Source organism: Anomalospiza imberbis, chromosome 6 (genome assembly GCF_031753505.1).
Source record: "Anomalospiza imberbis isolate Cuckoo-Finch-1a 21T00152 chromosome 6, ASM3175350v1, whole genome shotgun sequence".
NCBI classification, from domain to species: Eukaryota; Metazoa; Chordata; class Aves; order Passeriformes; family Viduidae; genus Anomalospiza; species Anomalospiza imberbis.
Window position 1 is genome coordinate 9,974,793 of NC_089686.1, and position 12,158 is coordinate 9,986,950.

Below are 12,158 nucleotides of genomic sequence, written 5' to 3' on the forward strand. Positions count from 1 at the left end.
CAGAAACATTACAGGAGGTTGTAGTCCCCCTCCTAGCTCAAAACTATAACCTCCTCTATGTCCTCACACGCTACCAGCCCACTAGTTGGATTAATCTGACTACACCCTGCCACTGTGAGGGAGAGATGAAACCACATCTTTCATCAACCCTCCTCCCTTTAAACACACACTAAATGTGACTGGGAGCTGGGGGAGAGCAGGGTGGAACATCCAGTTTAAGCACATGAACAAATGAAACACTGAAGGTGGGGATATACTAAAATCCACTCAAGGCAAACACAGGAGGGACCACAGATGAACAGCAGCCAACAACAGAAATGGAAGCTGCTCAAGCCAAAAGAGAAAGACAAACTGTGGCTTTCCCACACTATTCAGGCTGACATTGTTTGATAAAGGAACATCCATAAAAGCACTTAATATTAAAACAATAGTCTATTTAGGAAAAAAAAAAAAGCAGCAGAACCACACCAACACACACTGCTCCTCCCTGCCATCCCTAATCTGTATGACATGGTTTGCAAATCATTCAGCTACTGTCAGCTGGAAGGAGCAAACTCAAGATACAGTGCAGGAATGCAGTTACTGCAATCCTTTACAAAGCTTAAAACCACCACCCTCTGCACGGAGGAATGGCTCACAAGTTCAAACCATAGCACAACTGCCAGTAATCTCAATTTTTTGTTAACATTAACTACTACGTACAAACACAGATAAGAATGAAGATAATAATTTATCCGGTAATCCTGAAAAATATATGTATTGTCCTTTAAAAATACTAACTTGTAGAAAGTTGGTTTATGGCACACATTTCTTGAACTTCTGAACATTATTAAGTGCAGTGTTAACTTTTCAAATGGTTTGTTGGGGTACATCCCATACTACATGTAACATAATTAGCCACCACCCCAACCCTACAGATATGCAAGGAAGCCAGTACTACCCACTAGATTGGTGACATCCTTTTTTCTAGTCACTCTAACATTTAAAAAAATCAACTAGGTTTCTGACATAATCCCAGAAAGAAAATCTAAACACGATGAATTGGGTTTATGGTGGGTATTTACAAAATAATCAAAATATTAAACTGCTCACTTTTAGGTCTATCCACAAAAGATATTTTACTGCTTTCACTTGTAAGGAAGACTTAAAACTGAGAAACCACATACAAAATATACCCATTTAAGCAGACAACAGAGGGAAAGCATATTGGAAATATAAGATGGCATGATCCCATGTTTCCTCATTTTCAACAAGAAACATGACCAACAATAATTATTTGACAAACTAAATTCATTTTAACTCTACATACATGCCAAATTCCAAAATACAGCTTCCAGAGTAAAGATTGTTTCTTACTGCAGTTAAATAGCAGCATCCCTGGGAGATAAACTGGATTCAAAGAAACAAACAGTGATTAAATCAACACACAGATACTATCACTTGCATCTGTTTTCCTAGCTGACTGAATCTGAAGAAACTGTCAACTATCAGAGACTGTCTTTATACATTTAAAGAAATTAGCATCTCTAATGTTAACTGTGCTTTAGTGTTCATCCTTTGTTCACACTCCCAAATATATTATGGGTACTAGAAGCATACATATAACCTTCAGTCCTCATGCTTGCCCTTTCAGTATGGCCTCTGATTATTAAGTATGTTAATTGTCTAGCACAAAAAAGCCCCATGTATAGTGTCATTTCATGCCTGATGACTACAAAACACCTCATATAGAACCCTCTGGAAGTAATTCCTGTATCACTGAAAGCATCTGCAATTCTGGCTCTAATCCTCGTAACGAAGTGCCCAATTTAAATCCCGGAAGATGACGACAACAAATATCTCAGCGAATCCAAGTCAGAAAAAGGGCACCTTTCTCTGGTCAGGCATTTATTTAGTAACTTTTCAAAGGAACTACACTTTCTTCTACATCCTACTTTCAGAAAGGAAAATGTTTCACTAAATAAAACACTGGGAAGACTTTATTACCTCAAAAACACCTGAAGCTGACTCTGACTCAGGATAACTACTACAACCAGTTCTATTTTGAAGTCAAACAGGATTTTTTTTAGAGTGAACAAGGTGTCTCTGACTGGTATTTGGGTACAACAAATATATATATCTTAGACATTATGTTCGTCATGCTTTTGCTTGAAGGAAAATTAGAGTTAACAGTGAAATGTTTTTCTAAACTTTGGTCAAGGTAAATGCTGTGCTCTTGTACAACAATTAGAAATACTTTGGAAATATGAAATATTATGAAGGCTGAATTAAGAGGAAGCCTGTGGCTACCCACTTTATTGTGATGATGATGGAATTGGTCCATTTTTACAACAGTTGTGTCATACTGAACAACACCCTGAAGGCACACTGACTACAAAGAATGTTAATTTAACTAGACCTAGTGTGCTTGTCCCCATCACTATCTGTGATTCTGTGCTTCAACACTGAATATAAAAGTACACTTTGCTTATTTATGAATTTGCCCAAATTTCTGTATTTTTTACTCCTCTTATAGAAACTTTATTTTACAAGTATTTGTACACTGAATTGAGTTTTAAAATAATCATGAGCTATGCAGCTGAAGAGATGCTATTAATCCCAGAGTAAATTCAATTGCACGTCTGCCAGAGAAGTCAAACAGAAGAGATGAAAGAGTAGCTGCACAAGCCCACATTTCAAGAGAAACAGAAGCTGCATTAAATGGACTCAGAACTGAATATAAGGCTACAGTACTTCCCCAAATTCCCAATTAAATAAGAGACATATGTAGGTACGTATGCATACACAAAAAGATACAGAGAGAGATATGTGTACTGTATGAGCAGCACATGAGTGAGAGGTTTCTGACATTAGCATGGCAAGTTCTCCATAAACACAGGAAGCAGTAATTGTCCTTATATGCCTTAAACATCTGTACAGTGTATTTTGTATTATGTCAAAAACATTCAGATTGTGTTTGGGACTCCTGCATATTTAATTACAAATTATGTATGTGAGTCCTCTGTTGTATATTAGAGACCTTTTGAAAGAATCCATTTCCATTAATAAGGCACTACTAACCATATCATAGGAATTTGAGAAACCACGAGGCTACTTCACAGGACATTTGGGGGGTAACTTTATTCTCTGTTTTAGTTACATATGGTAGCAAGTAAGGGGAATCTATGCTCTTAATTGCTGTTAGAATTTCTGATTACTGGAATTCTCCAGCTCCATCATCATCCTTCAGAAACATGAAGGTTGCCAAACTTGAACTGCAACATGATGCAGAAATGATACTGCATTGATGAGTGAGTTTCAGGAACGGACAATTTAAATTCCCTGCATTTACCCACATGCTTCTCCATTATGTGAAATGTCTACATAACTGCCAGAGTTCTCCATAGCTGTTCTAATTTCATGGAAAAGGTCCTCCTAAACCATGTGGTCACAAAAATCACTGTGCAAGTGACTTACAAGGTCTTCTGCTCAGCCTCACCAGATGGATCAGCTTTCTCTCTGCTGCCAGTAAATGCTGAATGTGTAACTTCCAATTGTATCTGTAATCCTAGGGTTATACATCCTCTATCATGTTTCGCTGAAGCTTTGGAATTCATACTCAATTAAAATAAAGCTATCTTCCAAAAGAGTTTTAAACCAACTGTGCACTCTAAAAGGTGCTGCTTTCAGTTTTGCAGGGTGTTTTTTTTATTAAAATGCTAAGCTGTCTAAAATCTCAACAGCTCCTCTTTAGCTTCCAATGGACACCCTTTGTGCGTAAGTTTCCTATTTAAGTGATGAGCAAATGCAAAAGTGGAAGTGAAAGAGACAATAACTTTGCAGAGCAATTTTTGTTAAACCTTCTGTCAAGCACAACACAGCTAAAAATGAGTTTTAGAGTTTTAACTGGTTTCATTTCTTGTATTTTTATGTCTAAACATGAAAGCATGTTATACAAATGACACTGGCTCACAATTTTGCTGTTCAAAGCAAACTATAAAAACAGACTTTTGCTTTTTCCTAGTCAGTTTTGTTTTCTGAGTCTGTATTCTGACTTCAAGAGCAGTATCCTGAGTACTGATACTACTTTTACACCATATCCAGTAGTGGAAATCACTTAATACAAATAAAAAAAAAAGCATTAAGAGCTCCTTCATTGATTAGCTACCTGCAAAAGCCACACAAGAGTATTACACTAGGTGATGCCACCTTGGTCATTAAAATGTGCTTCAATATGCCTAGAACACAGAACTCAATATAAGTGTCAAGAAGTTTCCTTATTCTGATTACATACAACTGCTATGCAGATCTACAAATCTGGCATCTAGTTACTTAGAAATATCAGAAAGACGAAAGCAAAATGAGTAACATTTTAAAGTGTCTTTCTAATCAATCTCTGCTCTGAAGACACAGTCAGTTATCAATTAAATAAATTCTGTATTTTTGCTAGAGTAACGTGTTTCTAACCAATGCTTGCCTTATTTTGGAGGTGCAGAAATCCAGGCAAGACCTAAGTCTACATGAATCGCCTCCGACTACAGCACGGCAGGTGACCTACAATGTATAAATCCGGTCACTATGTACAAAGCCCAAAGAAGACCTGTCCTAGCCTCGCCTCCCACCAGCTCCGACCTGGCAGCGGCACAGCCCCAAAGCCGGGGGCAGCGCAGACAAAGCGCCGCACGCCCGGAGCCGCAGGCCGAAGCCTCCCCAGCCCTCTCTGCCCGCTCCCTCCCAGGGCGGCGCCCGCCGCAGCACCGAGGGGAGCCGGGAGAGGAAACGGGGACAAAGCCGAGCCCATCCCCATCCCGAGGCACGTACCCCTGCCCGCAGCCGAGCGCTGAGCGCAACTGACGAAGCGCCCAAAAACAGCCTCCCCAAAAAGCCACCCCGCCCTGGGCGCGGAAAGGACGGGGCCGGCTGTCAGCGGCGGCGCTGCGGGGGGACCGGGCGGCCCGCGCAGCCTTTTGTTGTTTGCGCAGCAGCGGATGGAAAGGGAGAGGAACTGAGCACCCCACGCACCCGCACCCAAACACACACACCCCGGGTCCCGGGTCCCGGCCCGCCGGCCCCGGCCCGGCCGGCTCCCCCCGCTCACCGCTCGGTGCTGCAGCTCGGGCGATGTGCGCAGCGCTCGCTGGGGCGGCGGGGGCCGCGCAGCCCGGGGCGGGGAGGCGGCCGGAGGAGGATGTCAGCGATGGGCGGGCGAAAGGGAGGAAGGAAAAGGGTTTTTTGGGGGGAGAGAGGACCGGAGAGAGGGAGGGAAGGCGGAAAAGAAGCGAGTCAGCACCACGGCGCACCCAGCGCTCTCCGCAAGGCGCTGGCAGGGCCGCGGTGGTCGGCGCCGGCGGAGCGGGCGCTGACAGCTGCCGGCAGCCGCCGCCACCGCCCCGGCTGCTGCTGCTGCGGCTGCGGCCGCCGCCCCTGTCCCGCCCCGCGCTCCCCTCCCTCCTTCCCTCCCGCCCCGCCTGACATGGCGGCGCCCCCCTTCTCCCACAAGCGCCCGCGCGCCCTTCTCGCCCAGCGCCCCCCTCATGGCGCCGTCCCTCCCGGGAGCGGGCAGCGCCGGGCCGGATGCTTCGCGGAGCTCAGGGCTTCAGGTGCATCCCCGAGGCTGCCAGTGCGGGCCACGCTGAACCTTGCTAAGATTTGCCTCGTCCGCCTCAAGTGGATGTCGGTGGAGAGCGGATCCCGGCGTTTCCTCAGGGCGCCCTCGGTGACACTGGGGCGGTTTCGCTCCACGGCTGATGCTCTTGGCGCAGGTTTGACCTGCTGTAGTGGAAAGAAGTTCAGGGTTATGGTGACTGCGGGACTCGTGAAACTGATGCTCCCATCTCAGATGGATGCCTCTGGGAAAATCTTCCACTCTCTTTAAAAAGGACATTGAGGTGCTGGAGTGTCCAGCAAAGGGCAGCGATGCTCGTGAAAGGTCTAGAGTGTCTTATGAGGAATGGCTGAGGGACCTGAGTTGGTTTAGTTTCAAGAAGAGGAGGCTCAGGAGGAACCTCATCACTCTCTGGAATAGGTTGCCCAGGGAGGTGGTGGAGCCATCACCGCAGAGGAGTTAAGAGGCACCTGGATGTGGCACTGGGCAATGAGGTTTAGTGGTCAGGGGGTTACAGGGGCAGTGCTGGGTGGATGGTTGGACTGGATAATCTTGAGTGTCTCTTCCAACCATGACTTCAGGAAACGCGCTTGAAAATCTCCTCAGTGTGCAGTGGCTCATGGAGCAAGTCACAGAGAAGTAAGCTGAAGGACAAGTTCTGTGTTGAAGGTTGCCCACCACATAGAAGAGCTCAGTGAATGTTGCCAGTATATTTCAACGTCCTTGTCTTTGTTCTGCGTGGAAGTGAAAGATCCCTGCTTTTACACAGGTTTATACATGAAAAGTAAGACTTCCGTGAGAACTCAGTGACACTTGGAACTATTCACAATAGTTCACAAGAACTATTTCTTTGCAGCTTCCAATTCCATTCCCACTCTTGCTAGAGAGGAAGGAACAGCCACAGTATTTTCTTTGTGTTATATCCCACTAGGTAGAAGTTAAGCCCAGAAATGAAAGATGGAAGGAATTGAGGTATAAGATAGAAAAAAAATTAAAAGAACAATTAAAAAAACCTCAAACAAACAGCACAACAAAAACAAAAACCCCAAAGAAACCAAATGCCCAAAACATTAAATATAGCAAAGCTGTAAAATGTACACTGCAAATCATCAGGGATTAGTGACAATCTAACTTTATGAAAGAGTTGTGTTGTGATGCATTATCACCTGAGCTCCACATAGAATAGAGTAGCATTGTTCAGTGGAGGGGACCTGCAATGACCATTTAGTCCCTGCGGTACGTACAGGGTATGAATCACAACCTAATAGAAGGACATAGAGGTATAGTGGTAAATCAAAATATGCAGCCTCACCTAAGCGGTAATATTTAAAATATTCAAGGAAAGCAGAGCTTACATATGTTTGCCCTCATGTACAATGCTGAGCAAGTCTACAGAATAGCAGGTGTGTGAACAAGAGTCGGGTAAGAAAGCAAGGCTCCTAAGAATAAGCAGGAAGTCGGAAGAGGGATCAAAGCTAATGTTGTTCTCAAAGAGGCAGAAGAACAGGAAGAGTCACAGAAGCCCACAAGAAACAAAGCAAAGTTAGGGGAAGATGGATAGTCTTCAGACTGTAAATACAGAGAATCATTGCTGCGTTTGAAAAGCTGAGGGAAATAAAGTATACTTACTGAATTCCACTCTCTGATTGATATCTTGCACAGATCAAGCTGTCCAGCAAAACCCAGTTTTGATACAAGTATTTCCAAGCAGCACGTTCTTGCGTTCTTCATCTCCATTTAAAACTTTTCTCTGGCAATTTTATATTAATGGTTTAATTAACCACATTCTAGTTTTAACAGGCAATACAACCTAATTATAACAATGTGAAATATCTCTTTGCACAGTAATACAAAAGGAGAAAAAAGATTGAAGGGCATTCCTTTACAGAAACTACATTTTAAAGAGTTATGCCATTTGGTTCACAGGTTCAGAGTATTCTCATGAATATGCAAAATATTTAATTAAAAATAGAACATGCCCTAATTACATAATTATGCAAGAGAACTGATTCAAAGGAACCACTCCTGCCTTTTGAATAAACAATATTCATTGCTTTCTTCCTATCACACATTTGCTTTAAAAGATTTCCTGCAATTAGCTGCTTACCCCAGGGATGTGAGCATCTCTGAACAAAGCAACTACTCCAGCTATGACCCTGATTCATAATATGCTGGCTAATCAAGTATATGCATCCTGGCAATTTCCCACATAAACAGCACACACTATAAGCTCCCTTCTGCAGGAAGGCTGATTAGCTCAATGGAGCTATAGTGCAGTGTTACTCCTCTCTGTTTATGGCACACAGCAGAAGTTAGACACAGGAGAGACTTGGTGAAGATGATTTTTCCTCAAGCTACTGCCTGACCGAAGAAATATCCGAAGAGTTCCTCTTCATTTGGATCTTGTTTTTCCTGTCTCATCTACATGAGAATTATCCAGGTTCATCTAGCAGTAAAAACTATTCACTGCCCACATTTCCATTTTCTCTTAAGGAACTAGTTATGCTGCAAGCCCTGATTTTTGATTAAATTATTGAGACATACTGTCTCTAGTATATTACAAAATCACAGAGTCAATTAGATTGGAAAAGACCTCTGAGATTATCAAGTCCAACCTATGACCTAACACCACCATGTCAACTAGACCGTGGCACTAAGTGCCATGTCCAGTCTTTGCTTGACCACCTCCAAGGACGGTGACTCCTGTGATCCTTTGCCTATCACCAGCAAAGTCACCATGGTTTTCTGCAGACTCCTGAGTGCATACCAAAACAAAACCCCAAAACAACTTTATTTACAATGCTGCATTCTTTAGTCTCAATATACCAATTTCCCTCTACCCCCAGAAGAGAGAGGGAGGTTGTAATTCACAGTGGGAGAGCAAAAAGCAAACAGTTCAACTAATGCAGCACAAAGCTCTGTGGTTTTTCAAGTGCAACAGTGTGAGAAATACACACAGCAAACTGAGGTCAGCTTAACTGACATCCACAAATGGGGCAAGCCTCTAAAGAAATTCAGGTTCACTTCATTTAAGAAGTGTGGGCCATTTTATTTTACAATTTGTGATGGGTTGACAGTGGCCAAATGCCACCAGCATACCATTGTACTAAAAAAAATACATCCTTCTGTCTTAGAGGATCTTCCCACCAAGAGAATTTTATTTTTTTTTTCAATCTAATCTTATAGTCTATAAAATCTATGACATCACTTTAGAAATATGGCCACAATAAAGTACTATATTGGAGTAATTTCAACTGCTGCTAAAGTGCTATTTAAAAGCATCTTGGCAATAATAAATATTGAAAGGCCAGATTCAGCAACCTGTCTGGTTTTTCATCACAACCACTTGACAGTTGCATATGTTTTAGTTTGTATTTCCTACAAGAACATCATTTGTGGAAAAGAGGAGACATAAAAACCAGAGCTCAAGACTCAGAAGTGTCAAGTACCCAGTCCTAGGCACAATTTTAGCCCAACTCTTTTGTTCATATGAACAATTACTGCATGCAGAGCTACCTTTTTGTCAGAGAATTCAGGCACTTTGGGGTAAAAGAAGTGTGTTTTGCTTTGCTTGACTCATTGTCAAATGCCTGAACTTACCATTGGGAACCCACTGTCAGGCAAGGCATTAATTCTAAGTAAAATAAACACTGATCATGATCCTGCTTCCCGAGTCAATAAGCTTTATTTACATGCAAGTGAATTCTCCTTTTTCAGAGTCACAAGGATTTCTAGGAAGCTGTAACAAAATGGAAGCCAGTTTGCTTTTCCCTGCTGTTTTCTCTCCACAGAGAAACAACAAAGAAATAAAGTGTGCAGTGTTAATTCAAGTCTTAACAGTTCATTTCTGTTGTATTATTTAAAACAGAGCAAGATACTTGCACTGGATATTTTGTTAACAAGATATTTTTTAAACTCTCAGTTATTACAGAGCTGTGCTGCTACTAAAGAACATAATATACTGAATGAAAGGTTTAAGCAGCACATTCAATTAGCCTTAAAACAGTTCTGTTATGAAAACCTCGGGTAATACAGTTAAAATAACCACTGGAAAGCTAGAGAATTTGCATGTCAATATTAATGTGAACATAGAGGAAAATACTAGAAAGTTTCAGCAACACAGCTATATTTATATATCCCGACTCCATTGTTATCTTCAAAGTAGTAAGTGATCAAGGAGCCAAGGATTCCACCCTGTGATGAGTTCTAATACTCTGTGCTATATGAGTTTACAGACACTGTCAGTATTCTCCAAGATCCTACTTTAGACATCAAAATTCTGAACAGGTTAAGGATTCACAGAGGAGAGCTTGTGGTGGTAATTAGACTTGTATTTTTACTCCTTGCATTCAAGGAATAAGTTGCCACCTCTACGAGGGAATGCTTACACCACTACACTCACTATGCTCCGCCAGCAATTTCTGTTCTGCCTTCTGTCATACCTCTAATTTCTTTGAAAAGTGAAGCAACTTTCTTCCTCACTTGTTTCCATGCTCCATAGTCAGCTGATGGTTGACTACCAGCACCTTTCTGCCTTGCAAATATTCTCTTCTCCATATTCACTCTGCATGACTTCTAGTGCTTATGCATGAATAAAGATAACATTTCATTTAGGTTCCTCCTTTCCTTCCTCCATACTTTCACTTCTCAGTGAGTTTAGTAACCCCTGGGGTTCCAGTTGCTCATTCAAGGTTATGAGGATTATTAATCTCTGCTATGAGTCACAGGAAGTTACATTTATTTCTGTATTCACCTACCTCAGCCACTGAACCATTGCAGAAGTGTATTAGATCCTCCAGAGGAAATAAAAAACATGCTGTTGATGGAATATCACACTTGGCCACTACTGGAAAAATAACATTGTCTGTGGTACAGTACTTCCTGTTCACCCTCCTATATCCTTACTTCCCAACTATGACTCAACTCCTTTTTTTTACCTTTATGTTGGGATAAGGCCTAGTATTGATGGGGAAAAAAGTTTATTCCACAAACAAAACAAACAGACCCTTCCAAACACAAAATCATGTGTCTTTGTTCAAACCCAGGAACATGTAGGCAAAAGCAGGGTAAAAAAGGATCACTTTTACTGATTTCTAAGTGTCTGCTTTCTTACTGCTTCCATTGTCCTCTTCCCTTTCTTAGAACACCAGCTCTTAATTACCTATATGGTTTGTCAGCATTCCATTAGAGCTCTGCTAATTCATCCAGTTTGGCTGCCAGATTCCTTGCAATTAGATTAGGTGAGACTCTTTCCTTCGTAATTTCAGTAGTCATTGTAGGATCCTTAGCAAAGGAGACTTATAGATAACCTTTTTTCATTAAATCCTCCAGAGTTTCATTATGAAAAATGCTTTTTCCTAAAAAAAAACCCCAAAACAAAACAACCAACCTGTGAGGGCTGTAATTTCAGTGACACACTAGTGTAAATCTGGGATAATTTCATTAAGCACTATGAGATTTTTCTTATTTTGTGAAGTGAATCTTTGAAAATGTAGGAAAAGCACTAATTTTTTTCCAATCAACATCAGGCAGAGGCACAGGCTAGAATATAAACTTGTCCCAGCACCAGGAAAACTGGTGCTTCCTCACACAGATACCAGAGATCTATTCTCTTTGTTCTCACTGAGGTCCCTACATATATTTAGAGAAGAAGGAAGCTGTGATTTTTCAGATCTGCCTTTTATTAAAGCTTATGCATAAGCCAATCACAAGAAATGCTAATGCCAGTGTATGGCTGTATGTGACCTTTTCCAAGTAGAAATTTGCACCTCCTGATGAAAGAAAGACAACTAAATCTCCAAAGTCTAAAAGTCATTACAGGTAACCACATAATCAGGTCTTTTTCTAAATGTAATTATCAAAGTCCACTGAAAACCAAGCAGGCATCTTGCCCTTCTTGCCCAAGAACACCACTCCTTCACTGAGCATTCTCAAGGGTAATATATACATACAGATATTGTGCCAAATTGTGTTATTTTTTCCCTGGCTCTTTTCCCTGGCTAGTGATTGGCCCCATTTCTCTATGTGTTTGCATTTTTAAGGAAGTCCTCACAGGTAACACTTCTTTTTTATATGTTTAAATAAATCATTGTAGAAAAAGAAGGTTCTTTCTTGCTTAACTCTCTTATCTGGTTCTTCCTCCACTCACCTGTGTTGCAGATTCTGCACACCTTTCTCCCCTCATGACCATCAATTTGCTTGGCTAAACAAACTGAACTCTTAATCTCTTTAAAAGAGATTCTACATCTCCCTGATTATTCAATTTGCCCTTCTCTGCTCCTATTTGCTTCATCTTTCTTGAGCCCAAAGAGCTGCAATTGTTCGTGCCATGGTCACTGTCCAAAATGTTTGTTCCCAAGTCAGATTTACCAGTAAGCCTCCCTTATATTTGATGTATTCCTTTTCTGCACATAGTAATTGCCAAAATTCTATACCCCTTTCTTCCATTAAATGCTTTTCTCTCTTCCTTAGCTAATGCTCTATATGGAATTATACCAAATTCACCTGGCATTCAAGGTTGACTGAAAATTCGCATTTTTTGTGGGAGGCTACTGTACATCCACTTTTCATTGGA

The 12,158-nt window shown here is 41.6% G+C and overlaps 1 protein-coding gene across 2 annotated transcripts in view; it reads right to left on the reverse strand.

The window, feature by feature from the left end:
• The window catches only part of KLC1 (kinesin light chain 1), a 47,485-nt gene extending 41,740 nt beyond the window's left edge, over positions 1-5,745 (reverse strand). The window contains exon 1 of one of the 2 annotated variants that reach the window (XM_068192330.1): positions 5,078-5,745. The gene's annotated coding sequence lies outside the window, so the exon portion shown is untranslated. Of the gene's footprint in view, positions 1-4,800; positions 4,959-5,077 lie in introns of those variants that run through there. The other variant, XM_068192331.1, reaches the window with a different exon arrangement.
• Positions 5,746-12,158: the final 6,413 nt, after the last annotated feature.